Source organism: Rattus norvegicus, chromosome 2, assembly GCF_021556685.1.
Source record: "Rattus norvegicus strain SHRSP/BbbUtx chromosome 2, alternate assembly SHRSP_T2T, whole genome shotgun sequence".
Lineage (NCBI taxonomy): Eukaryota > Metazoa > Chordata > Mammalia > Rodentia > Muridae > Rattus > Rattus norvegicus.
Window position 1 is genome coordinate 220,832,283 of NC_141535.1, and position 27,766 is coordinate 220,860,048.

General features: G+C 43.8%; 1 non-coding gene across 1 annotated transcript; it reads left to right on the top strand.

The window, feature by feature from the left end:
• The first annotated feature begins 13,589 nt into the window (after positions 1-13,589).
• Trnak-uuu (transfer RNA lysine (anticodon UUU)) lies at positions 13,590-13,662 on the top strand. Its single transcript has one exon. It is a non-coding gene; the product is annotated as a tRNA-Lys (tRNA).
• Positions 13,663-27,766: the final 14,104 nt, after the last annotated feature.

The window sequence follows — 27,766 nt, forward strand, 5'->3', positions numbered from 1 at the left end:
ATACAGTAAGGGAATTTATTGTAATGACTTACAGCTTGTAGTCCAACTAACTCAACAATGGGCAGCTGTGAATGGGAAGTCCAAGAGTCTCGTAACTGCTCAGTCCCACGAGGCTGGGTGTCTCAGTTGGTCTTCTGTATACACTGGAATCCTGAAGAAGTAGGTTCCAAAAGATGTGCTGGTAAGTAAGTCTTCCTTCTTCCAATGTCCTTTTGTAGGTCTCCAACAGAAGGTATGGCCCAGATTAAAGGTGTGTACCACCTCACCTGGATTTAGAACTTGTTTTGTCCCAGGCTGGCCTTGAACTCTTGCCTCAGTCTCCTGTGTTTAAAGTCCTGTACTACCTTGGTTGAGCCTAAGTTCTTCATGGCCACTTTGCCTCAAAATCTCCATGTTAAGATCCAGGACAGAAGCCTGTGTCTTCCAGTCTCAAGATCTGGATCACAGGTGTGCCCTCCATTTCTGGATTGCAGTTCATTCCAGTTGTAGTCAAGTTGACAACCAGGAACAGCCACTACAGTGTTCTTTCTGGCATGTTTATGACAGTATTCAGGAATCGCTGCACCAAATAGTATATATCAGTGACCCTTGGGCATATTGTAAGCTGAAGGAATTGAAGAAATAACTGCTGTGGGGAGAATTCCCCAAACTTCCTCTGAAGCGGATCTTCAGACGGCATGAGCCTTTGGGAGAGCAGTGTCCTCATCCCTAAAGACAAGAATGCTTGGATGATTTGAAGGGAACCCATGACCTTCTGCTCTTCCCCAAACCCAGTTTTAAAACGTGTTTAACCCTTTCTTCCAATTTCCAATTCTTTATGAAAGCCTCAGTGTCATATAATAGTTTTAAAAGTTTGTACTTTGGTCTTTTGGTATAAGGGATCCAACTGGGAGCTTAATAGAGTTTAGGGACACTCTGGGGTCGGGGATGGGAACACCATCAGCCTTTAATTAGAAGAACCAGAGAGAAAGCCAAAGCCTGTTTAGTTCCGGTCCCTCCAATTCACTGCAAGCAATCTGGGTTAGTTTATGTTGCTCCTCATAAAGCTGTACTAATTACGATGGCTTCTTTGGCCTGTCAATGGATTTTCAGTTTTACATAATTGGCTTCTGAGGCTGCGGAGGTAACTCAGTTGGTAAAGTGCTTGCATTACAAAGTTTGAGGACCTTGGTTGGAGCTCCTAACTGCAAATCTGTACCTCTCTCCTCTCCTCTAAATCCCTGTCCCTGCTGTAGCAGGCCACAGCAGATCTTCTCCTCTAACCATATTGTCCCCATCTACCCTATTGTCCCAGCTCATGCTCCGGGAACTTGCCAGTCAAGCCTGCCAGAGAGGCAAACAGGCCTTCCAGTGAAGCAGGTAGGCAAGCTTCAGATCTTCACTCTCTTCCCTCCCCTCCAAATCCAACCCCCCAGTCTCATCCTTAAGCCTGTAGCAGGCTACCTGGTGTAGCTTCTCCTCACATTCTGCCTCCATTCCCAGGAGACTAAGAAAATCTTGATGGAAACTCCTGTTTTCCTCACACCCAGTCCATGACCATTCCTAAATATCAGCTCCTGATACCTAGAAACACATATTACTCAGAACCCTTCAATGACCACACCTAACAGAATCCCAAAAGAATGTTCTACCAGGCAACACACAGACACCACAGCCTCCTAAGAGTCAGAGAGAGCAACAGAAACCAAACCCACCCAACAAAGACAAGACCAGCACCTAAAATTACAATCATCCCAAACCCAGGTGACAGGGTGCCAAGGTAATAAACTCAATCAATAATGGAAAATATGTCTCCACTAAGCCCAGAACCCAGCCACAGTAGGCACTGAGAACTGCAAGAGAGTTGAAGTACAAGGTGGAAAAAAAGCCCTAAAATAGACTATGAATATGATAGAGACCCTTAAAGAGGAAATGAGTAAATCCCTTAAAGAAACCTATGAAAACACAAAAAGTGGAAGGAAATGAGTAAAACAGTTCAAGACCTCACAGTAGAAATAGAATCAATAAAGAAAACACAAACTGAGGGAAATCGGAGAGTGAAAAACTTAGGAACTCAATCAAAGGCAAGACTCACCAACAGAATACTAGGTATGGAAGAGAGAGGAAGAGAGAATATCAGGCATTGAAGACATGATAGAAAAAAATGGATACCTCTGGCAAAGAAAAATATATATCTATATATTCCAGGCATAAAACATCTAGAAAATCTGGAACATTATAAAAAGACCAAACTGAAAAATATTTGGAATAAAGAGAAGAAACCCAGGTTAAAGGCACAGAAAATGTTTTTTTTTTTTTAACAAAATCACAGAAGAAAATTTCCCTAACTTAAAGAAGGAGATACTTAGCAAGGTACAAAAACCAAACAGAACACCAAATAGAGTGGACCAGAAAATAAAGTCCTCTCAGCACATAGTAATCAGAACACTAAATGTGCAGGGAAAGAAGGAACAAAAGCTGGAAGGGAATACTAGATGTTATAAGAATAACATCTGACTTCTCAGTGGAGACTCTAAAGTCAGATGGATCTGAACAGATGTGCGACAGACTGTGAGAGAGCGCAGATGCCACACCAGAAAACTACCCAGCAAACCTTTCCACCAGAAGAGATGGAGAAGATAAGACAGTCCACGATAGATCCAAATCTAAGTGATATTTATCTACAAATGCAGCTCTATGGAAGGCAATAGAAGAAAGACTGATCTAAAGGCATTAAACACACCCAGGAAAACACAGCAAACAAATAAGCCAATGAATAAATAACAAGATCAGCAAATCAAAAGAGGGAAACACACACCACCATCACCACTACACAACAACAGCAACAATAACAACAGCAGCAGCAACAACAGCAGCAGCAACAACACCACACAACAACAATAACAGCAACACCACCACCACACAACAACACCACCACCACACATCAACAACAACAACAGCAACACCAGCACCACACAACAACAGCAACAGCAACAACAACAGCAGCGACAGCAACAACAACAGCAACAAAATAACAGAAATCAACAAACACTGCTCATTGATATCTCTCAACATCAATGGTCTCGACTCCCCAAATAAAAAGACACAGACTAACAGAATGGATGAAGAGACAGGATCCATCCTTCCATTGTATCTAAGAATCACACCCTAACATCAAGGATGGCATCCCCTCAGAGTAAAAAGAACGATGAAAGATCATCCAGTCAAATGGACATAAGAAGCAAGCTAGTGTAGCCATTTTAGTGTCAGACAAAGTAGATTTTAAGTCAAAACTAATCAGAAGGGAAGGACATGACATACTTATCAAAGGAAAAATACTCCCATAGGACATTGCAGTTCTTAACATCTATGTAGCAAACACAAGGGCATGCAGGTTCGTAGAAGAAAAACTACTACAGCATAAACCACATATGATCCTTGCACACTGATATTGGGAAATTGAATATCCTACTTTTGCCACTAGACAGGTCATCTAGATGAAAACCAAACAGGGAAATTCTGGGTTGAAGTGACATTATAAACCAACAGACCTGACAGATATCTACAGAACATTTCACCCAACACAAAGAATGTACCTTCTTCTCAGCACCTAATGGAACTTTCTTTGGAACTAATCACATACTCCAAAACAAGTCTCAACAGATGCAAGAAATTTAAATAGCACCCTGCATCCTATCCAAACACCAGAGATTAAAGCTGAATTATCATCAACAACAGAAAGCTTGCAAACTCGTGGAAACTGAACACCTCACAATCGAATGGAAAATGTGTCAAGACAAATCAAGAAAGAAATGAAAGACTGTATAATTCAATGAAAATGAATACACATCATACCTAAACATGTAGGACAAATGATGGTAGTTCTAAGGGCAAGTTTGCAACACCAAATGCCCACATTTTAAAAACAAAATGGAGAGACCCTGAAAGATGAAATAACCATCCCCAACCCCGAGTTGTACTGCAGAGCAATAGTAATAAAATCAGCATGGTATTGGTGCAAACACAGACACGCTGATCAGTGGAATCAAAGTGATGACATGAGTATAGATCCAAACACCTTTGGACATGTGGTTTTGATAACAAAGCCAAAAATACACACTGGAAAAAAGAAGACAGCATCTTCAAAAAATGGTGCTGTGCAGACTGGCTGGCAGCATGAAGAAGAATTCAGAGATCCAACGTATCACCCTGCACAAAAGTCAACTCCAAATGGATCAAAGACTTCAACATAACACCATATATAGTGAGCCTAATAGAAGATGAAATAAGAAATAGGCTTAAACTCAATGGCACTGGGAAGGAGCTTTCTGAAAAGACCACTGTTAGCATAGAAACTAAGACCAGCAATTAATAAACAGGATCTTAGGAAATTAAAACTCTCTGCCTGGCAAAGAAAACCATCATCTGGGACAAGAGACAGTTTACAGGATGGGAAAAACTTCTTATCAATTGCATATCCAATAGAGGACTCATATACAAAATATATAAGAAGTCAACAAGCTTTAAAGAACCCCAATAACACAGTGTGAAAAACGGGTCATGGATCTAAATAGAATTCTGAAGAGAGAAAACTCAAATGGCTATGAAACACTTTAAAGAAAAGGTTCAACATCCTTAGTCACCGGGGAATTGCAAATCAAAACTATTTTGAGATTTCGTTTTACACTTATCAGAATGGCTCAGATCAATAACGCAAGTGACAGCTCATGCTGGCAAGGGTGCAGAGTAAGGGAAACACTCATCCGTTACTGGCGGGGCTGCAGACTTACACAGCCACTATGGAAACCATATCCTCAGAGAGATTGGAGCTAATTTACCTCAAGATCCAACTGTACCACTCTAAGCACATACCATACCTAAAGGATGCTTCATCCTACTACAGAGACTCTTGCTCGACTGTGTTCATCGCTGTTCTAGTCATAATAGCCACAAGTTAAAAACGAACTAGAAGTATCTCAAGGAAGCTTCTTCCTGCAGCCGAAGGGAAGTTATAAAGACCCAGAGCCAGACATTAGGCAGAGGCTGAGAGCCCTTGACACTCAGGCCTAAACTAGATGTTGCCATCAAATCCCTCCCTGCAGAAATAGATGCAGAAAAAGGTTAATAGCCAGAGGGGACGGAGGGAATGAAGGAAACAAAGCCCTCTGTACCAACATGGCTGAAGTACACATGAACTCAGAGACAGAAGAAGCATGCATAGAGCCTGCTATGGTCTGTACCAGACAGAGTCCTGGAGCTGAAAGAAGTGGACCCCTTCCCCATCCCTAACCCAGAAGCTATCTCCAATCGATAACCACTTGCAAATAAAAATACAGTGTCCTCTAAGGGAATCTCACTGGGGAAACAAACTACTCTTAAGGGTAGGCTGTGTGCCCAGCAGTAGCTGCCAATAGAAAATGAACTCAGTGGCATCTTTAGAGGTTTCTTGTCTCATAAATGTCAGAGTTTTTCATCCTATTTTATTATCTTAATGAATTCATTGGAATTTTTCAAGATTCATTCTCTCTCTCTCTCTCTCTCTCTCTCTCTCTCTCTCTCTCTCTCTCTCTCCAGGTCCATCGGAGATGAATTATGACCTCTGGTGTAGTTTCTGTGGGATTCCTGAACACGCAAATGGGTGGGTCTCTATCTGTCTCTTGTGCCTTCTCTTTGGATCTTTTCCTTTTGTTTGTTTTGTCCTATTCTGATGTGTTCTATTTTATTTTATTATTATTCCTTAGAAGCCTGTTTGTTTTTCAATGAGAGACAGAAAGGGGGTCGATCCCGATGGGCGGGGAGTGGGGAGGAGCTGGGAAGAGAAGATGGAGGGGAAACCATAATCAGGATATATTATGTGAGAAAAACTAAATCTATCTTCAATAAAGAGAGAGAGAGAGAGAGAGAGAGAGAGCGAGCTCTAGGCATGATGGCACATGTTTGTAATCTCAGCACCAGGGAAACAAGAGACAAACAAACCCCCAGGGACCACAAACCAGCCAGCTTAGTCTACTTGTCACACTGAGGACAGAGAGAAACCCTGTCAAGAAGGAGGAGGAAGAGGCAGAGAAAGAAGGAGAGAAGGAGGAGGAAAGAAGAAAAACAAACAAACAAAAAAGTGAACAGATCATGAAGAATAACGCTTAGATTGTCTCTGATAGCCACACGCCAGTTTGCAGAGAAATGCCCGCCCCACACGTATGAGCACAAGCGCGCACGCCTCCACCCTACAGGCAGGCACATTGTTCAGTATTCTATAGAATGACGTGTCTTAAAGTGTCTGAAATACAGACTCTCCAACCCAAGCTCAAATCAGGTCAGAAACTAAAAAGTCAGAGCCCCGACAAGCTCTGTGTGTGATTGAGCCTTGGTCACAGATCTGACTGGATTGAGAGGTGTCTAAATGTCCCCAAGTATGTGTCTGATCTGGAGGACCGGGACCCAATCGGTCTAACCGATGGTGTGATCCATCCATGTATTGGGAGGAGGCGGGTCCTTGAGGGCACATCTTGGCTCTGGTCTTTTGCTATCATGATTTCGCCTTGCTTCTTGGCTGCCATGAGACAAACAGCTTTCTTCCAACATTCCCTTCTTCCATGATGCTTCTGCCTTACCATAGACCTGAAACCATGAGCCGAAACCACAGAAGACCTGCAGCAAATTGAATCTTGCTTGAGCGCCCCCCAACCCCAGCCCCCCTTTTTGGTCTGAGTGCTGATCGGTCAATCTGACACACTCCCTAAGACTCCTATTTCGAGCACTCCCACTTTTGAATAGCAAAGTTAGGCTAAACTGGTCTGTTCATTTTTACTTGGTGAAAGGTCCCTCCTCTAGGACCTCGCTGCAAACTTCTGCAAACTGGTAAAACGGACACTTGGCACTAAAATAGCATGAACATCAAGTCCAGCTCCTTGTTAATCTTAACTGATCGATGTGCAAAGTTGTTGTAATGTTGTAGCCAAGTCTAGGCAGAGAGAAAATGTGTCTTGGTGTTTTTTGAGTACAGGGGAGGGAGACAAAGTTCTTCACTGTCGCCCTCAGCACCCTGAGGAGTATCTAGTATTTCAGGGACCTCGACTCAAGACAAAACAGGATTTAATGGTAGATACAGTTTCAGGGCTAGCCGGTTTATGACGTGGAGTTGGTGGCTTTATCAGATATTTTTATACAGGCTTAAGCACAAAGGTTAGGGGAAGCAGATGAGCTCAGAAAGCAGACTACCAAAGCGTGGCCACAGCACACTGTTTCGGTGAGGTTTGTTTGCTTGCTTTTTGAGACAGGGTCTTGCTATGTGTTTCCCTGGCCTGTGTAGACCAGGCTGGTCTTCAGCTCAAAGAGATTTGCCTGCCTTTCCCTCCTGATGGCTGGGAGTAGTGCACCGTCATGCCTGGCTCAAGGTCTTATGCATCCACCTTTAAGCTAATGGAATACTAACTCTAAGCCATCAGCCCTTGCGGTATATTTTGTTAACTGTGCTGGTGTTCTAGCTCATAAGAAGCTCCAGTCAGAGTTCCACATCAGGGTTCCTCTTCCTTCCCAGGTCCCCAAAATTTCCCTGTCTTCCTGTGACTCAGCATGACTGACACGTACTCAGAAGGGAAATTTTGCCACGTAGTCCAACGAAAGGAAAATGCTCGCAGTTACAGGAAACGTTCCCTAATTCTCACACAGACCCTTTGTGTTGGCGGCACGCTGTGGATTCTCTAGTTCCACCCCGCACCATATCAGAAATAAAGAGTTGTAAGACAGAGGGAAACGGGGTTGGCTAGAGGTGTGCCTGCCGAGAGCAACCATCGCTACGAGTTGTCAGAGTAAGTACAGGACAGACGAGAGGACCGAGAGGACTGGGAAATGGAAGAATGAAAACCGCGCAGTAGCCTGACGCAATACTGGAGTTGAGCAACCCCGCGTACTCCCCCGGGGGCGTGGGAAACAGCCCTCGAGCCTCCGCATTGGACAATTTATAGCCGGGCATCCTGAAGGGAATAGAGTGAAGAGTAATTTGCTAAATACACCTGAGTCTCAAGCCGGGCAGGCTTTAGGATGGCCCCACATGCCAAGATCAAAACAGATATTCATAGCGTTAACCCTCAATTACAAAGAATTAAATTAGTACCGAGCACACTCACAGTTGGGGGAGATAGGAAGCACTTGCAGTCCATTTCTAGAGTCAGACAGATGTGTTTGCATGCAAACAGATTAGATGTCAAACGCTCTGTTACTCTCCTGTCACCATTCACAGGATATAGCTGCCTCACTAAACAGAAAGGGAGGAGTCAGGACACTGAAGCCTTAGAACCCAGCTCACTCTTCTTTCTGATACATGTTGGTGCCTCTATTGAACAAGTGAATCACTTGAGGATCTTTTTAAAATGCAGGTTCTGAATGGCTCATTTGGGGCTAGCCCGATATTCCCCATTTATTTATGTATTTGAGGCAAGATCTTATTATGTTGACCTCGCTGGTCTCAAATTTTGAATGATTTCAAATGATCCTCCTGTCTCAGCTCCTAAGTATCTGGGAGTCCAGTGCAGTACAGAGTCCAGGATAGCTTCTGCGTTTGTTGTTGTGGTTGTGATGATGATGACGATGTTCTGTTGGTTGAGGCAGGGAGGCTCTCACACTGTAGCTTACAGTTACAACTCACCAACTCACCGTGTAGCTCAAGACACCTCTTTTTTTTTTTTTTTTTTTTTTGGTTCTTTTTTTCGGAGCTGGGGACCGAACCCAGGGCCGGAGCTGGGGGCCGGAGCTGGGGGCCGAACCCAGGGCCTTGCGCTTCCTAGGCAAGCGCTCTACCACTGAGCTAAATCCCCAACCCCCTCAAGCCACCTCTTGAGAAGATCCTTCAGCCTCAGCCTCCTGGATGCTGGGATTACAGGCCTGAGCCACCACTGTCAGCTTAGAGTCCATGTTTTTCATGAGCTTCCAGGTGATGCTGGTCCTGGTCTATGGGCTGTATGTTGAGTTGTATTAACTGAAGTTTCCAGGAGAGAGGAGGGAGGGAAGGAGGGAGGGAGAGAGGGAGAGAGGGAGGGAGGGAGGGAGGGGGAGGGAGGAAGAGAGAGAGAGACAGAGACAGACACAGAGGCAGAGACAGACAGCAGAGAGAGAGAGAGAGAGAGAGAGAGAGAGAGAACTATACCCAAGTTAAAAAAGATGCTACAAGATCAAATCAAATGACCACGCCTCTGATAATGGAGAGTTGGTAAAGTTAAATTATCTTGGGCTAACTTTAATTCCTCTGAAAGCCATTCATTATCTACCACTGCGCATGCTCTAACATCCTCGAGACTGTCAAAGCCTTTAAAAACGTCTGGGCACGGTGGCCCATGCCTGTAAACCAGCACTTGGGAGGCAGAGGCAGAGGTATGTGGATCTGTGAGCTTGAGGCCAGCCTGGTCTGCAGAGAAAGTTCCAAGACAGCCAGAGATACACGGAGAGACCCTGTCTCAAAAACCAACCAACCAACCAAAAACAGAAATACCAAGAAACAAACAAACTGACCCTGAAAACTTCTTCTGGGACTGGAGAGAGTGACTCAGATTTGGGTCCCAGCACCCACAAATTCACTCACAACCACCTGAAACTGAAGTCTGGGGGATGATCCAACAGGGAGGAAGGGTCTGACGGCAGCATGTGAACTTTGGGAGGTCACAAACTGACTATAGAAAATGAATTTTCATAGACGATGTATCATTCTTTTCCTCTCTTTGGATTTAGTCATTTCAAATGGGTTGATTGAGTATAATTCATTATCAATGTTTTAGTTCTCTGCTTTTACTAGTTGCCTCAAACAATTTGTCTTACTACTGCTTTCAAATTTCTTTTGATTTGTCAATGATGTAGACATTAAGGTGACTATCTATAATGTGTTGTTATTGTTGTTTGTTTGAAAGTCTCACTGTGTAGTCCTTGCTAGCCTAGAACTCACTATGTAGTCCAGGCTGGCCTCCAATTCTTTTTTTTTTTTTTAAGGTTTATTTAATTATTACAAGTACACTATAGCTGTCTTCAGACACACCAGAAGAGAGCATCAGATCTCATCACAGATGGTTGTGAGCCACCATGAGGTTGCTGGGATTTGAACTCAGGACCTCTGGAAAAGCAGTCTTAACTGCTGAGCCATCACTCCAGACCATCAGACCAGGGGCTGGAGAGCCCCTGGTCTCCAACTCTTGCTTCAACTTTCCCAGTAGATCCCTTCGGACCTGAGGAGAGCTGAGGAGCTGAGGGTTATCCTCAGACTAGCCTGGTTTGGCTTCAAACATCCATACTACCACCTAAGGGCTGCAGAATGCTGCAGAAGTCTTATGATCATCATGTGTGCTCTCTCCTGCCATCTACTGGGAACAGGAGAAACTGACACACGATTCCTCAAGAGCAAATTAAAGGACATTCACAAAAGGCATTTTGTATTATAAGGTATTTGTTTACATTTTTTCTCACTGAAAAGGTAAATTCAGGGCTGGAGAGATGGTTCGGTGGCTAAGAGGTCTGATGCTCTTCCAGAGGACCTGGGTTTGATTCAGGATATCCACTGATATCCACTCACAACCTGTCTCAGGGGATCTGATTCCAAGGGCATCGGGAATGTTTGTGATGTACATACAGACATTCAGGTAAAACACCCATTTAAAAACAACCTTAAAATACAACAAAATCAAACTTAGGTATGTGAAGAAATGTGAAGTTAAACAAATCAAAAACAAAAAACAAAAACAAAACAAAACAAACAAAAACCCAGATATAGCATTTCTTCCTTTAGGACTCCTGACCAGATCTGGGGCTTTGTGTGATTTACTCCCAGAGAATCTCATCTGCCAAAAGCCTGTCTTCTAATCTTCATGTTTTAGCCTGCATTGAACTATCTTTATTACCTCCCCCATCGAAATAATACCGGCTTAAAGAATGGTAAGCCAGGTATGGCGATAATACGTCCTAAAATCCTAGTACTCCAGAGATAGAGGAGAATGATCATGAGTCCAGGGCCTGCCTGGGCTACATAGAGAGAAAAGAAGATCTTGGTTGGAGAGATCGCACGTGAAGAGCACTGGCTGCTCTTCTAGAGAATGCAGGCGAACTCCCCAGTGCCCACACGGCTGCTCACAACCATCTTACCCCCACATCCAGGGCTTCCAGAATTCTCCTCTGCCCTCCAAGGACACTAGGGCAGGTGGTGCAGACAAAGCGTCTATACACTTAAAGTTGGGGAGAAAAGAATTAAGAAACAATTGTTAAAAATATCAATTCAGGACTGGAGGAATCCCAGCAGCCACATGGTGGGTAACAACTATCTGTTATGGGATCCAGTGCCTCTTCTGGTGTGTCTGAATACAGCTACAGTGTACTTACATAAAATGAATACATAAACCTTTAAAAATATCAATTCTATTAGAGAGAATATCATACTACATTTGCAAAGTGCCCACTGAGATCCACCTTGGAAGTGCAGTTACAGACTCTATAAGATGCCTGGTATTTGAACTCAGGACCTCTGGAAGAGCAGTCAATGCTCTTAACCATTGAGCCATCTCTCCAGCCCTCAGTCTCGTTTACTTACACCAAAAATTATGTCCACCCCAGACCACCACTGGGCTACATACTGTCAAGATGGAAATCCAACCCAAGGCCTCATGCAAGCAAGATAAGAACTCTACCAACTGAGCCACACCCCCGGGCCCTCAAGCATTTGTTTTTTTTAACAACTTCATGTTCGTTTTGTTTGGCTATGGGAAGGTTTAGGAAATGAAATGCACTATTTTTATCCAGGTTGACCTGAAATCTATGGCAATCTCCCTGCCTCCGTCTTCTAAGTGCTGGAGTTATTGGGGACACGCCACTAGACTGGGCTTCTATTACACGGTTTTTTGTTTGTTTTTACTTTTACAAAACGGCAATTTGAAAAACTGCCATGTAATAATTGTACATTTTTGGGATATTGTGTGATAGTTGATACTTGCCTATCATGTGTTGATCAAATCCTCTTTCAAAACTGACATGCAATAATTGTACATATTTGGGGGTACAATGGGATAGTTTAGTACTTACATATGAGTTTCTCAAACCTGTGGAAGTTTATTTGTATGTGTATCTGTGAGTTATTTTTTTATTTGAATGTGTGTGTGTGTGTGGTGTACATTTGTGCGTCTTTCATACCTCGTGGCCACTTTGAGGGAACATTTACCATGTTCTGGCATATATATATATAATATATATATATGAATATATTTATATTCACACATCATTTACACATAGTGTAATAACTGAAAAGTCATTCTAAACACGAGACGGCTGAGATCCAAATGCTCTTCCCCAAGACTGTGTATTACTAGCAGGAGCCTCACATGAAGAACGGGAGTTGCCCCACAGACTCTAGAGTCCAGCCAGATGTTCAGTCTCCAGCTGCAGCCGATGTTAATGAGCAGAATTCCCACCCCCCAGCCTCAGCTGGGCTTGCCAAAGAGGAGATTGCAATATCTTGGGGAATGGCTCCCAAGCTAGGAGCTTCAAAGAATGTTACAGGGGACAACAGCATCAAAACAAAACAGCCCCCTAAATTAAACACCTCACCTCCAAAATTGTGCCCCCCAAAACAAAAACAAACATGCCACACGCAGAAAAAAAATCTAATCAAAACCTACCTTACCAAACTTACTAAGAGCCTGGTTAATACAATTTGGTTTAATTAAGAACCAGAAAATGTGATCCTAGCTAAGTTACTAAAAAATACTTAACATATTTAATGGGTTTTTAAATTTTAAATTGAAATTTCTAAAATTGGAAAAAAAGTAAGAATATTATTAGAGGTCTTTTACACAAAGATCAACATTTGAGGCTTTAACATGCAAGTATCCTCTTCCACTTTAAAGACTTAACTTTTAATTGGTTTTTGAGATAGGGTCTCATTGTGTAGTTGTGGCTGGGCTGAAACTCATTATACAGATGAAGCTGGCCTTGAACTCACAGAGATCTGACTGTCTCTGACTGCTGAGTGGCAGGACTAAGGGCATGAGCTACAACACTCACTTAAAAGTGAGGTTTTTTTTTTAAAGGACATTTGATGTGTTTCATTGAAACCCAATACAGAAAAGTACATGGATATAAAATATTCATGGTATATTCTACATATTCTAAAATATATCTAGGTAAAAGATGATCTAAATGGAATTGCCAAATCAAGTAGCAGACGCAGCCCCACTTGGACATCTCATTACCCAATGAAGCCTCCAGTTATGGAAATACATTACACCCAATCAAGTTGTTCCCATAGAGGGCCTTAAAGAAACCTACACAAAATTAGACTGTTTCCAAGTTTATTGGTTGCTCTCCACAAACTGATGGTAAGGTCCTATTTCTGAAGATAATACTTACACAACTCACTGACCATAGAAGAGTTAAGCCTATACCTACCAAGAGCCTTCAACTCTACGGAAGAGAGTTCATAGTCCCAAAAGGTATTCGACATACTACCAAAGGATAAGGGTGAACAGCAACCCATCTACAGAGCTTTTGACATACAGTGATGACCTGTATGCAAGACATGCTAGTGGTGCAAAGCTTGTGGAACTAACAAACCAATATCTCCGTGGATATAAGGTCCCACTCTATGAGCCTGGATAGCTCAGTTGGTAGAGCATCAGACTTTTAATCTGAGGGTCCAGGGTTCAAGTCCCTGTTCGGGCGCTACTGTTTTCTTTTAGAAAGTTCTTAGGACAATTAGGTTTAGGTTGCTAGACACATCTGTTTAAAGAAAGAAATGTTAAAAAAAGGGGGGGGGGAGGGGCTGGAGAGATGACTCAGTGGTTAAGAGCACTGGCTGCTCTTCAAAAGGTCCTGAGTTCAATTCCCAACAACCACATGGTGGCTCACAACCATCTGTAATGAGATCCAATGTCCTCTTCTGGTGTGTGTGAAGACAGCGACAGTGTACTTATATATAATAAATAATAAACCTTTAAAAAAAATAAAGTCCCACTCTGTGAGATGTAGCCCATCCCCCACACTGCTCGATTGGCCAAGTACCTGAAATTAGACAGGCCAGGCATCTGGGGTAAAAGCAAATACTGATGTTCTGCTAAGGAAACATTGCTATGAAATTATTCCCAATGGCATTCTGTTACAGTCATAATCAATGTCCTGCTCAGTCACCATCAGAGAGGCATCTTTCCGAAGTAAGTGGGAATAAATACAGAGACCCACAGCTGGGCAATATATGTTGTATGAGAAGCCTTGGAACAAAGGGTCCTAAAAGGGATGTCTACATCCTATCCCTCCACTTAGGGCTCAAGAAATGCTACAAAGGTGAGATCACCAGCCAGCACTAAACAAAATCGATGGGCGTTTTTACATATATATTTTTTGTCTCAAAATAGTTTATTTGCCCCCAGTCTTACTCAACAGGTCTTTTGCTAACATACCCTTTAGGTTTCAGATTTTTGTGCTTCTGTATATATGTGTGATTCTTTTTTAAAATTTAGTTAATTAATTAATTAATTAATTAATTAATTTTTACACTCCATATTTTATTCCACTCCCAGTCTCCCCTCCCAGGGTTTCACATCCTGTACCTCTTCCCTGCACCTCCCCCACACACCTCCGACCCCCCAAGGATGTCCCCACCCACCCCACCAGACCTCTAAACTTCCTGGGGCCTCCAGTTTCTTGAGGATTAGGTGCATCTTCTCTGACTGAACGCAGACCCGGCAGTCTCCTGCTGTATACGTGTTGGAGGCCTCATCTCAGCTGGTGTATGCTGCCTGAGTTTTAAAAGTAAACCAGAAACTTAATTCTTAGGCCTGGTGATCTAAAACGGTTTGCAGGCCTCCAGTGCCATCTAGTGGACAGATGCAGTCTGACTAGAGGAAGAGACTTGATCTGAAATGACAGCTGAGCCCAAAGGAACGTGTGGAATATAAAAACTAAATAGATAAAACAGTTTACTTCCAGGTAATGATTCTAAAGGGGAACAATTTTAGGCATTTGATATAGAATCAGAATAGTTAAAGTTCTCTACCTCTGCTCGACTCTAACTTACACTCCAGCAGGTGACACTGAACAATCCCGACATCAACAGAGCTGTCTGTGAGGTGGGCTCACTCAAGACAACAGGCAAGTCTGTGTTACATCTAGGTCCGCTCATCTCACTTAGAATGTTCAGCATTAAGAATCTACCCTTGGGACAATCCCCTCTTCTTTCTCTGCCGCAGCCAAGTAGTACGAAGTAAGGCAAGACCAAGGGAAGGGAGGTCTCTATTGTCTTAAAGAAGCAGGAATCCAAAAAGGTGGAGACCCTACCTGCTTCTTCAGAGGACCTTGATACAAGTGGCTGAAAGAGCTTCCTGTACTGATTAACCAGGCCATTCCAGTCCTGGACCAAGCCTCCCAGATGCCTAAGCTTGCCCACGGGTACAGCCCAAAGACAGACAAGAAGCAGAAGCTGCTGGACATCCCCTCTAAGGCATAGCCTGCCCCTCCAGCAGGAGTCAATACTGACGCTCCCTTAGTGGGGAGCAAGAAGACTCAGATGGTGGTGATCACAGGTGATGTAAACCCCCCTGAGCTGGTGGTCTTCCAGCTTACCCTGTGTTGCGAGCTGTGTGATACCCTACTGTGTTATCAACGGAGAAAGCCAGACTAGGGTGCTGGCCCACACAGCAGCATGGAGCATCGCTGCCTGCACACAAGTTGACTCAGAAGACAAATGTATTTTGGCTATGTGTTGGGGTGTCTGGAGAAAGGTATATCAAGAGGGAGAGATATCGGCAGCCATGGTAACCAGCTTCTCCCAGCGTTCCACCTGCTGCATGTGGCTGTTCACATGGTGACTAGGTTGAGTCATGGTCCATCTGTAGTCAACGAATTATGAATAATAATGTTAAAATCCTTTTAGGAATATAACGAACATTTGAAAATAAGGCACATCATGCTTATACTACACGATCATTTCATTCATTCATTCATTCATTGAGGTTAAATTCTCTTTATTCTTTTGCATTTCCTTTATTTAAAAATTTATTTATTTTATGGATATGAGTACATGGTGACTGCTCTCAGACACACCAGAAGAGGGCATCAGATCCCATTACAGATGGTTGTGAGCCACCATGTGGTTGCTGGGAACTGAACTCAGGACCTCTGGAAGAGCAGTCAGTGCTCTTAACCGCTGAGCCATCTCTCCAGACCCTCCATTTCTTTTTAAAAAATAATTTCTTTGAACTTGTTCTTTGAACAGTTGTTCAAAGTATAAAGTACACTGTGATCACATGAATCCCTCATCTCTCTTCCTACTTCATTACTGCCTCCCTCCCCGTCTTTCCCACATTCATGGCTTTTTGTTTTCTTCTGATGCCTATTGGATTTCACCAGGGTCATCTGTGTGACGATGAATTCGAAACTGTCTGTTAGAGTCTGGCGGCTTTCTCAGCTGTTACACCACTGAACACAATGGCTACCCCTTTCCCAGAATCTAGCAGGATCCTCTAGTTTGGTGAAAGGAGTGGGGCTCTGAAGGCCTTCCCAGATCCATGACTGACCCTGTCTTGTGCAGGCCCACTACAGACAGCCTTAGCCGCTGAGGGACCCTGACTGTGTGGCTCCATCATGTGTAGAAGACAGCGTTTCACAGCCCTTAACTCCCCTTAACTCCCACCCTTCTCATTTCCTCTGCCTTTCCTTCTGAAGTGTCTCCGGAAACTTAGAAGTGTTCTTCTCCCTCAACCCTGAGGCTCAGGCTTGCCTCGAACTTGCTACGTAGCTGAGACCTTGAAATGGTTTTCTGCCTCTATTTCCTGGTTAATTTCTATAGTGAGATATTAAATACATAGCAAGCTCAGTGTCCTGTCCTATGATATACTACAAATGACATGACATGTAATCAATATAATGTATGGAATAATGTATGTATATAATAATATCATGGAGTTACATTTTCACACCTACAACAACATATGCTCCTGGCAGCCAGCTTGGTAGCCATGTTTCGTGCCATTGCTGCTTTAATATGAAGATATTGTACGCAGTCATGAGCGCACACAGCTGCTGCGATTGCCTGGACAGAGCCTCAAACAGACAGACAAACAAACAAAGAAACTGGGGGCATGAGCGTAGAAGGGGACTAGTTGAGAAGAAGGGGCCGGTGAGGGGGAGAGGATGAGAGGGGAGTGAAGGATGGATGAGACCACCATGCATTGGGAACAAGAATAATACACCCATTAAAAAATAACAGAAACAATTAAAGAAGTATTAAAAGAATGAGTCAAGTGGGCACATGCCTGCAATCCTAGCACTCTGGAAGGCAAGTGGATCTCAGTGAGTTCAAGGTTAGCTTGATCTATCCATTAAGTTTCAGGTAATCTGGGGCTCAATAGTAAGACCCCGTCTTTAACAAGTATCATTGGAAAAAAAGTTAGCATGATCTTTTAACAGCTGATGGCCGCTGCTAGGCAAGCCACATAGGGTGAGTTAACATTCCATATGGTTAGGATGCATTCTACGATTTTCATGATGGCAAGTCACATCGGACCTGACCCTATCTACACTGGATTGCTCAATGCTCAGAATTAGGAATAGCCCGACAGTTAGAGACATGTTTCTAGAAGGCTGTACAGTGGGCCTCTGACCTGGTGGCTTGGTGAGTTCTGTCTGGTTACAGTTCCTTTTCCCCTCTCATCCTCCTTCTCATAGCTACAAGCAAGATGCTTATTCATGCATTTGCTGCATGTCCATGGGACTGAGTGGACTATTAGTGACATACAATTAGTGACAAAAAAATTTGATTCCTCAAAAAGCAAACCAGGATGGGCAAGATGGCTCAGCGGGTATAGACACTTGGCTGTGTAAGCTGAGTTTGAACCCCAGATTTTAAGGTGGAAGGAGAGAGGAACTCACTCATGAAAGCTGTCCTCTGATTACCATAGGAGCTCACACACACACTTGCACACACGCACACACATGCACACACGCACACACATGCACATGCGCACACACATGCGCACACACATGCACACACACATGCACACACACATGCACATGCGCACACACACCTGCACACACATACACGCACACATAAACACACGCACATGTGCACATGAACACATGCACATGCAGACACACATATGCACATGTTCACACACACACGCACATATGCACACACACACGCACACACACATGCACACATGCACACACACGCACACATGCATGCATATACACACGCACACATGCGTGCATGTACACACACATATACACATGCGCAGGACACCCTAATACTACAATCAAACAACAATAATAAAGCAGAGTCTCTTGATTGAGAGCAAAATATGCAGTTTCAACTGGGGGTTTTCCTTAAGTAGAGCAGCGATAGATTCTGGATTTGTAATGGTCCTGTGTCAGAGCTCCTTCCCCGACTTGTAACTATGCTCTTGTTAGGAGGAAAGGAAAATCCTACATGCAGAACCCTCTCAGAGAAGGGGGGTGCAGAGGGTGGCTCACAGCCAGTGTGGCTTGACGCCAGCCAATCCCATACTCTCGGTTGTACTACTGCTCCTGTGAGTGAGAAGAAGCCCTTTTCTCTAACAACAATCTGGTGGAGGGCTGTTTGGCACCAAGCTAGTATAAACCAGTATTGGAAGGGTCCAGCCTGCTTCCTGACAAAGTTATGAAAGGAGGTGTTTTCAGTGCCACTTCATAAGTTCACTACAATGTTAGGGCTTTTTTTTTTTTAAGATTTGTTTTATTAACGTGTGTATGGATTGTGTGTGTGGATGCTCTCAGATGCCAGAGGCATAAGGTCCCCCTGCCTGGAGTCACTGGAAGTTGTGAGCTGCCTGACTTGGGTGCTGGGAACCAAACTGGAGTTCCCTGTAAGAATAGTGCATGTTCTTAAGCACTGAACCATGTCCCCCGCTCCCAAATCAGATTTAGTACATTACCAAGTCAGATTTAATACATTATAATCACTTTTCATTGGGTGGGCAGCTCTTAATTATTTATTCGTTTTGTTCTTGCTATGTGACCTAGGCTGGCGAGGAACTTACCGTGTAGCCCAGGCTGGCCTCAAACTCATAATCCACATCCCTCTATCTCCCGAGTGCTGGGACTACAGATGGACGAACACCTAGCTGACTTTGGTACAGCACGCATTCAATGAGTGCTTACTCTGCGCGGTGCTCAGTCTTTGCCAAGTGAACGACTGCAAGGACTATTAGTGCATCAGAATTTGAGAAAGGAAATGACAAAAAAAATACTCATTTCCATGACAAAACCATGATCATCAGAGTCTTGGGACCAAGAAAAGTGAGTGTTTATTCAGGTTTCTCAACACTGTACTTAGAAATATTTTAAACTTTATTATTTAAAAAGTTGCAAAAAAAATTAGGTCACACCTGAAATTAACCAGACTCTGCCCCTGCTGATCTCCATTCAGGTAGAGAACCTTTGGGGTAGACGATGTGGAGCTTCCCATTGGGTTTTATAATTTTGTTAATGAATATATTTTATGTACTTTTCAACTACCAACCCCCTCAAAATCTACGACAGTGGTAGAACTAGAGACACAGTTAGCTTATTTCTTCTTACATAACTTGTGTTCTTCGGGTACATCTGGTCCTTCTCCATCCCCTGGTATTCAGCCATTTAAAAAAATTTTTTTTTTTGGTTCTTTTTTTCGGAGCTGGGGACCGAACCCAGGGCCTTGAGCTTCCTAGGTAAGCGCTCTACCACTGAGCTAAATCCCCAGCCCCTAAAAAATTTTTTTAAAATCTATATGGGTGCTTTATAGGTCCTGGGTCCCTAACTTGGGTCCTCTGCAAGAGCAACAGCTCCAGAGTGACCATTTCAGTATTAAATCTAATCTTGTTATCTTTTTTTAAAAAAGATTTATTTATTTATTATATATAAGTACACTGTAGCTGTCTTCAGACACACCAGAAGAGGGCATCGGATCTCTTTACAGATGGTTGTGAGCCACCATGTGGTTACTGGGATTTGAACTCATGACCTCTGGAAGAGCAGTCGGGTGCTCTTAACCGCTGAGCCATCTCTCCAGCCCCCTAATCTTGTTATCCTTAACTTTAAAATAACATTTAGCTGAGCACATTGGCATAGGCTAGAGTAATTCCAGCCCTCAGAGGCAGAGGCAGGAATCAGAGGCCAGTCTGGGAGACACAGTGAACTCCAGGCCATCTTGAGCTACTGTTGAGCACCTGTTTTCTCTGAGATGAAGCACTCCTTCCTAAGGAGTGGAGGGCTTCCACAAGATTCAAGAAATAAAGGAAACTTACAAGGTTCAGGAAACTCCTAAAGTTACAAGATTCACAAGGACTCTCAAGGTTATATAAACAGTAGCAATGGCTGGGAAGAGGAGACCCTCCCACTGACCCACTAGCCATGTAGGTCATGCTGGGAGCACTGCTTACACTGGAGTGGGTTGTTCTGTAACAAAGCTGTATGGAATCACCCATGCATCTGTGAGGAATGTAAATAAACCAATGTGGTTCACTAAACTAGACTCGGCTGCAGTCATTTCTTTGGTTTGTCACCTGTGCCTAATCTTGGGTGAATAGATACATATTTACAGTGTTTCTCCAGTTCATAGATAAGGGGAAAGGAAAGCCTTTCCTACAGACGCGTTCAGTCTTCATTAATGGTCATTGGTGATGGCTACCTGGATAATGTGCCTTTCATAAAAGGCTGTGGCTTTTTGGTTCACAACTGTCCCCATTTCCAGAGGCAAATCTTTTTTTTTCTTTTTTCTTTTTTCTTTTTTCTTTTTCTTTTCTTTTCGGAGCTGGGGACTGAACCCAGGGCCTTGCACTTGCTAGGCAAGCGCTCTACCATTGAGCTAAATCCCTAACCCCACAAATCTTTATACATACAAGGAGGTCAACAATTGCTCATTAAATGAAATGATTGCTTTCTCTTTGTAAATTAGAAATATGTGCTGATTTTAATTTCCTTTGTAGCATTGGAAGGAAACATACTACCCACTCTTTTTCCCTACAAACTCGCAAAGCTTCCTGAGTCTTTTATCAAAATATTCCCCCTATTCTTTAAAAATTGTACTTCCCTTCTATTTATTTACTAATTCGCAGGGCTGAGAATTGAACCCAGGGCTTCATGCTTGCTGGTCAAACACTCTAGCCTGCCCTGGTCCCTCTGAAGTAGTGATTGAATAGATACACATGGCTTTAGCATCCGCCTTCTACTCCTCTTTTTCCTCTTCCTCTTTCTTCTCTTCCTTCCCTTTCTTCTATATGGAGCTCAAACCAGGGCCTCACACACGCCACCCAGTGCCCTGCTGCATAGCCACACACCTTACCTGTCTGCTTCTCTCTCTTCATGTCTGCTCAGCTGTGGCCTCTCGTCTCTCTCACTGTTATAGTCTTCCTGGAAACCCCCAACCCCTTCCCTTTGGGGGCTAGTTTCACGGTGTTTTCAACATCTGTTATGGTTTAGAGGAACCCTTGTCTGGAATAGAAGTTCCTTCCAGACCGCACTATAACATTCCAGTACAAGCAAATGAACGGATATACCAGCAAGGAAACACATTTCATAAGGACACTTCCCTGTAAGTGGGCCGCCGCAGCAAAAAGGAGGCATCTGCCTGTCGTTTAGTCCCGGCAGCCGGATGGATTGTTCCAGCCGGGTCAGGACCCTTTCCACCGCACTGTGTGGTTTGCTCTCCATGCTTGGCAGACTGTGGGTTCCAGTGTGTGTATTGGCACTGGCTACACAGCAAGTGCAAACAGCTGACTTTCTTGCTGTCCGTCCCGTGCCAAAAATATCCCTTGGCTGATGTTTTCAACTGCTTTTGCAGCTCATAACATCAGTGAGTGGGAAATCAAATATTTTATCTCGCGGTTCGTTTTAATGCTCTTTTCCAGATGTTTTCTGGCCTGTTCCTCAGATGTTGATTTGTGGTGGTGTTGATATTTTCTTTCTATAGTATCTTATTATTTTGGAACGGTGAGATTTAATTTAGTTGGGGGAAATGTTCTTCTTCTTCTTCTCTTTCTTTCTTCCAAACGCTTTGACTTCTGATGACACACAATTATTCTGTGTCTTGTGGTGATCCTACAAACTACAAACCTCGGGACTTGGCCGGATGATAGACTGGACTAGACAAAAGCAGCTTTAGAAGAGCTTTAGAAGGCTACCAGATACACCCTGATCACAGGCCCGTGGTAATGTTAGCATCTGAGATATGCCTTATCCAGCTTTCCTCTCTCTGCACAGCAAAATAAGGGACTCACAGACACAAAGTAACATGGCCACCCAGCTAGTTATCAATAAGATCAGAACCGCGATCAGGCCTAGTTTGGTGGAGAGGAAGTCTTTCTCTTCATGCTTCTTACCTGGATGGGTATGTGAAGTTACTTTCCCCAACTCCTAGGAGCCTATCATCAGTTGACAATGGTACCTTTGATGACAGCATTCTGAAGAAACAGGACAAGCTCTGTTGCTGTGTCAATGAGTCGCTGATCCATCTCTGTGGACAGTTCTGCCTGCTGCACACCGCTAGACATGCCTGCAGTCTTGTTCTGAGGATGTGTCCCTGGTGTGGAATGGCTCATTGTGAAGCTGCGTTGCAAGAAACCGATCCCAAATATCCACTCTCCAACCCATTCTTTTTTTTCGACCCAGAATATCTCCCCTAGAGAGCAAACCTACCCAGGGCCCCTTAGAGCTCTGTATGCGCATGACAGGGATGTGGTGGGGACTGAGTTCAGTATGGTAGGCAGGGATGTGGTGGGGACTGAGTTCAGTATGGTAGGCAGGGATGCGGTGGGGAGTAAGTACAGCATGGTGAGGCAGGTTGGTGTGAGCTCCACAGCAGCTTATAAATAAGTCAGGGTAGATGATGCTTGATGATGGGAAGCGTATGTGGGAAAGGCCAGCAGAACAAAAAATGTGCTCGCTGGGGATGAAGAATGATGGCACACAGGCAGAGCCCCCCCAAAAGCTGAAATTCTCATAAAACTGTAGGTAAGCTTACATTATGTCTTACAAATTTTAAACTCTGGACTGAGGCCGAAAACATCACCTGCCTTAGGTCTTTGCACAGATACTTATGAGCTACAGGCTAACAAAACAGACCAGCAAAGCACTTCAAAAATTTGGTTATAATCTATAGACTGTCAGCTTGGGGGTAACTGGTAAAGTAATTTGCAGTCTCTTTTTGTCTATTTTAATTGATGGCTTTTCTCTGCGGCTAGCTTTACAGGAGAAATCGAAACACAACTGCTGCATTATAAATCCACGGAAGCAAAATAAGTGGTGTTCAGAGAGTAATGGAGAAGGGTCCAGAAGGGTTCGTCTAACAGCCCTGCTTGCTTCCTTTACTGGAACATTCCGTGTGGGCTCGGTACTGTCTCCTGCCTTCAGGGCAGTGGGGTTTGGAACTCAGAGGCAATCTTGGGATAGAAAGGAGCCCATATACTATTGAAATTGGCCAGAACCAACAGTCAAGAAAGCCTGGAAGAAGAGCGTAGGAGTCTCCAGCAAGGCTCGCCCCGGTGGAAACTAGCCTGCCTCACTTTACTCGACTGGACAAACTCTTGTCATTTGTCATTCTTTCAGCACGGGGGCACTTAGATCTGTTGGCGTCCTTATTCTGTAACACCTACCAGTCTTGAACACATTCCTGATGGGTAGGCTGTGACTGTCTACCATCACGCTGAGGATGTCCCCTCCCCTGGCCCCAGGGCAGATCTACTGCTGGAGGAGCCTCTGCTGTTAGCGCCTGCCCTGCAGCTGCACCGGGCATGCGCCGGCCATTCCACGCCTACCTTCCCCACTGCCAGTGTGGATGCTTGTCTGTGGTTTGTGCCTACTCTGTTTCAGCCCTGTGCTCTTCCTTGGGTGTGAGCAGCCCTGCAGTATTTGTACACCGAGCGTGACAGCTCCATTGTATACTTGACTTTGATAACAGGTAGAAGATTTAGGTGATCTAAAAAGAAGGTAAAAGATTTAATCTGTGTTTATGTATCGTTCTGGAGCTTGGACCCAGGACCTTGTGCAAGATAGGCAAGCATTCGTCTATGGAGCCATGCCCTGTGTTCTGGCTTTGATATCTTGACTTAAAGATGACCTCAGCACCTGTCTGACCAGTGAGACACAGATTATGCTTAAGAGATAAAATACATATATATATTCATATATATGTATGCAAAATATATACATGTATATGAAAATGTCATAACAAACCCCATAATTTTGTGCACTAATTAGTAGTAATAATAATAACAACAATAATAAATACATAAAAATGATCACAGCAGATAGCATTTCTTTTTAGATAGAGTCCCATATAGCCCAAGTTAGCTTCAGATTCACTATGTAGCCCAGGCTGGCCTTGAACACCTGATCTTTCTTTGGCCACCTGAACATGGGATTAAAGATTTTAGCCACCAGGCTGAAAGGACTGTTTGTATAGTAGGCATGCTCTTTAGCACTGAAGTATATCCCCAGTTCATGAGTAGCACTAAAAATATTTTTATTAGTGTATTTATTGTATAAAGCAGTGGGTCCTATAGTGACACTATGGTGAAGTATGCATTTTGACTTACTCATTCCCCATTGCCCCTCTGCCCCCCCATTTGTCTCCTCTCTCTTCCTACATAGAACCTTCTGTTTGCATGTTACATCCAAACACATATGTAAAGATATATGACCCAGGTTCCATATATGAGAGAAAACACATGATGTTTGTCTTTCTGGTCTGGTTTATTCCACCTAATCTGGTCATCTTCAACTCTATCAATACTCCAGAAAATGACATAATTTCACTTTTCTCTATGGCTGAGTAAAACCTGAGTCATTTTTTGCTGAGTAAAACCTGAGTCATTTTTTCTAGAGAAGTTTCTACTCAGGAACGGGAGTTGGAATAAGGAGAGTTGGGTGTATAAAAGCTCACTTCTTCAGAATATTTAACCTTCACCATGGACTCCAAGAGTAGTTTTGCTTTGCCATTATATCATTTTATTAGCATTTCCTGTCATCACTTGATTCAATGATCTTATCTGCATCTTAAACTTTAAAGGTTTATTTATTATGTATATAGTGTTCTGCCTGAATATACTCCAGAAGAGGGCATCAGATCCCATTACAGATGGTCGTGAGCCACCATGTGGTTGCTGGGATTTGAACTCAGGACCTCTGGAAGAGCAGTCGGTGCTCTTAACCACTGAGCCATCTCTCCAGCCTCATCTTAAACTTTAAACAGGTGAAGGGGAAGCTGAATTCCATCACCTCTCTTATTTCCCTGTGAATGGACACTTGAGCCTTTGAAGCAACAAACCTACCAAGCTACCCAACGAAGACCTGCATGTTGGGACCTGAGAGCTGTTGGTTAGGCCACAGATCACAACTCCTAGGGGACTCTGCCTGTAATGTGAATTACACAGTGTGGCCCTGTCCCCTCTGCCTCCCCACTCAACCTCAAGGTCTTGGTATCTTACTTAGACGAAATCCTAAAATGACCTAGGTTCCATATATGAGAGAAAACACGTGGCGTCCCTAAAATAAATATTAAGTGATGATTTTCTCCAGAGCATCACCATGGGACTTCAAGTTAGTAAAACTCACGTATGCACATGTGCACACATATGTGCTCATGGTGCTGTCAGGGGTCAAAAGCCAGAGGGACAGAATGGGTATTGTCAGGCTAGTTACCTCTTTCCTTTTCTTCCAGCAGACGATTTTGCAGTTGGCATCTTGGTGACACACCGTTCTCTCCCCCTCCCCCTCCCCCTGCTCTATGGTACTTCCGGTTTCCATCGTCTCTGCTCCCCTGCTCTATAGTATTTCCGGTTTCCATGGTCTCCGTTCCCCTGCTCTATGGTACTTCCGGTTTTTATAGCCTCCTCTCTGGATTATTGCCAGCCACATTCTAAACTACTCAGGAGAGTAGTTCCCTGTTCATTCACTGTATCTTGTGAGGCTCATTTCCCCAGAGCACAGGGCTGGCTGTGACAACCGTCTAGTTGCAAATGTTCAGTCACTCTCATGTGTTCAATCTCTTTTTTTTTCTTAAATTCTTGTTGGAGCCATCTTTGTATTCGTCCCTATGTAGCCTCTTTGTGAACATTCGGTCCTATTTCCTGGGTCCACTCACTATTCTCACAAGGTGCTTGAAGGTTCTTTTTCGAGGCTGATCCCAGCTTGGCTGCTGTGCTCTTTAGGGTCAACCGTCGAGACTATTCCTATCTTTCAGGTTTCAGGGCCCAATTTGGTCCAAGGGTCTTTCCTGAATGTCCCTAAGAGACCCCTATTTTCCCTTAGCACATTGTGCTTGGGTTTCACTGTGTAATAGCCCTGGCTGTCCTGGGCTTGCTTTGTAGACCAGGCTGGCACTGGACTTACTGAGATCCACCTGCCTGTGTCTCCCAGTGCTGGGATTAACGTCGTTCACCACTACGCGCAGCATGTTGCCCTCTTTCATTTCTCAGGACACTTACCTCTCTCTGCCTTTCACATTCTCGGGCACGTGCCTGGACGGAGTGGGCCAGGCACCTGCTTTTCAACCACAGATCCGATTATTTGGATGATCTGGGTAGCCAGCTTTTTCAGTTGACAACGAACTGCTGACAACAAACTGCTGACAACAACTGTCTCCTGGGATTCTTTATTGTGGTCATTAAATGAGACAATATCATGTAATGTAACCCAGTTGCAGGCTGTCATTATGTGGTCAAAATGTAGGAATTGTTGTCATTCTTCCTATTCTTGCTTTAGTTCTTTTCTAGGCTATGACTTCATCGAGTGTTGGATCTTTTCCAACAGCGGGTGCAGCAAACACCTCTGATCAAGGACTAGATAGAATTTTAGACTTGGCCATTGACAAATCTGTCACATATTCTTCCTTTATGATTTTCTTTCTTTCTTCCTTTCTTTCTTCCTTCCTTCCTTTCTTTCTTTCTTTCTTTCTTTTTTTTTTTTTTTTGTCTTACAACTATAAATTTACCCTAGCTCACCAAACGGGGCCCGAGACCAGCTGCAGCTTGCTGATCTGTTATGTAGTCCAGACCAGTGTTTCACTGATCAATGTGTCTGATTAAGTGAGGGATTACTTGATTAGGCCCTATTAGACCTTTCCCATTGCTTCAAAGCTTTTACAAGTGACCTCTGTTGTAGTTCAAATATGAAACGTCTCCCGTAGGCTTGTATGTTTCAACACTTGGCCCCCACTGGTGGTGAAGTTTGGGAAGGTTGCAGAACCCTTTGGAGAGGGAGACTGTCTGGGATAAGTCACTGGGGAGGGCTGTGAGGTTTATTTTAATGCAATAATTAAATGTATTCTTTGAGAGTTTCATACATGCATACAATGTATTTTGAGTATATTCACTTCTCCCTAGTACTCCCTAATACTCCCTGGTACTCCCTAGTACTCCCTAGTACTCTCTAGTACCTCCCTAGCCTTCCCTGTGTCTACCAATTCCATGCCTCCTCTGCCTCCTCTCCTTCCTCCACCACCTCCTCCTCCTGAATGTCACCCACAGAATCTTAGTGGTGCTGCACAGACATGGGATGATCCACTGGAGCACAGGAAGCCTACCAGGGGCCACACACCCAGGGAAAATCATTCTCCTGCAGCAGCCTTTACATGTTGATAGCTCCTCGGCTAGGGGTAGGGCCTCTTCAGCTCCTCTCCCACCAATGCTGCACCATTGTTTGATGTGGTCTTGGGCAGGAGATCACAGCTACTGTGAGTCCACCTAGGCAATGGCTCTGTTACATTCAGGAGACATGGTTACACAGCAATCCTCCCTGAACTCTGGCTCTTACAGACTTT